This window comes from Nannospalax galili, unplaced genomic scaffold (genome assembly GCF_000622305.1).
Source record: "Nannospalax galili isolate Female #2095 unplaced genomic scaffold, S.galili_v1.0 scaffold8262, whole genome shotgun sequence".
NCBI lineage: Eukaryota > Metazoa > Chordata > Mammalia > Rodentia > Spalacidae > Nannospalax > Nannospalax galili.
In genome coordinates, this window is record NW_008348234.1 from 15,695 (window position 1) to 17,710 (window position 2,016).

Below are 2,016 nucleotides of genomic sequence, written 5' to 3' on the forward strand. Positions count from 1 at the left end.
AAAATATAGAGATTTTAAATTAAAAGACAAGGAACTCTTCCATTAAAAGAAAATCCTGTGACTTTACTAGCCCATTTCAGTGCTTGAAATGGATGAATACATTTGAACAAACATGGGCTTTGTTCCCTTCTGCAAACACTATTTCCCTACAGGGTGAATATACGGAAAGAATGCAATACACTGAATGTTATCATTAGACATCACATACAGAATGAACAGCGACAAGACTGATTACTCAGCACCATAAAGAAAGTCAGGAGGGATATGAAGAGCTGAGTTGGTGGTTGACACAAGGAGCATGTGAGCAGCTTGAGAAAGCATCATCCCAAAAAAGCCTAGACTGAAGCACGCACAACAGGAGCATGTGCAGCTTCCCACACTCAGAGAACACTGTCAGGATGGACTGGGCAATAGGGCAAGTCTCAAATATTATACAAGATCAGGATTCCTCCATCTCTCTTCTCCCTAATCTGGGACATAGACATCAACAGTAGGAAGAAAACAGAGGAATCCATAAATGCCGTGTGAAAGTCACACATACTAAACACATCCTTATCTAAAATAGGAAGTGAATATAGAACTTCATGCTATACAAATATTCTGAGTCTCATCAGAGACTTACAGTCATATGTGGGAGAAACGTATTAATTTTAAAACAATGAAAATCACAAGTAATCAAATGAGCACAAACATTTTCAAAGCAGAAACAAAACAAAAGAAAGAAAATGTACTAATTTCATGATGTGTCAAAAACTTCACTTAATAGGCCTTAATATATATATAGGAATGCATGAATCTGTTGGGGGTACATAGGGAGTGTGGATGGGGAGAGAATGCAAACATGAAACATTTTTATGCAATGCAAAAAAATTCAATAAAAGTATATATTGAAAAATTCTTGTAAGGGAAAAACACAGGGGGGAAAACCTGCCATTATCTTGCATGGACAAGAAATGTGACATGGGAGATCTGGAAAACTAATATAAAAAATGAAGTGATATTTGTATACTAGTCATTTCCACATAATTCATGTGGAATAAAAGAGGTCATTTGACATTTACCACAGGACAAATCTTGATGAAATTGCTATAAATTAAACTGACAGAATCTCTTTCTTTCCAGTGAAACAGACAATGGCAAAAACATCCTCAGGTCTTTACCCTTCTTTACCTTGGACCTCTCATCTGGGCCCATATCTACCTGGTTGGCTACAGTCTCCCCTCTCTTCACATTCCAGGGCTCTTTGCTTTGTCCCAGACAGGAGACCAGAACAGGCTGACACACAGCAAGACCTGTGTATGAGAAAGAAGTACATGACATTTGCTGGATTCTTCACAAAGAACCAGAATTCCAACAGAACTAAACTCCACTGGCAACACAGGAAGAAGAGACGACTCTCCAAATGATTTCTTGGTTATTATTTTAGGGCAGACTCATTAGACTATACAGTAATTTTATCAGTTTTCATATGCTGAATTCTATGAATGATTCAAAATGTAGCTATGGGAAGGGAACTTTAAGATTCTGGCTACAGTATCACGTCCTCATGGGTGGCGGAATTTAACACCAAAAATAATGAAGATGGATTACAGGTATAACAATTGGACACAAACACGCTGTTCATGATGCCCAGGCATTCCCAATGCACTAATTATGAAACAATGCAAGACTTATTCAGCAAAACTAACACTTGTACCAAGTAGGCCGTTATCTGTCAAAGGATGCAGAACAGTAAGAAATTCTGCAAGAAAAATCTCAACTATGGACACCAGATTGCTGTAGTTGTAGTAGTTCTCCAACATCACCTCCCTGTACAAACCCCTCTGAACATAGTCTAGGGATTTACGCTCCACCTGGGAGAAGTCAAATTACACATCTGTGAAAGTCAGTGGATCCTAAAATGTAAAATGGCAACTTGACCACATACCCATCAACAGGGTACAAGGAAAGAAAAGAGATAATGAGTAAAGAATTTCTGAAGCAGACAACCAATCTGAATTACTCAAAAGGACATTT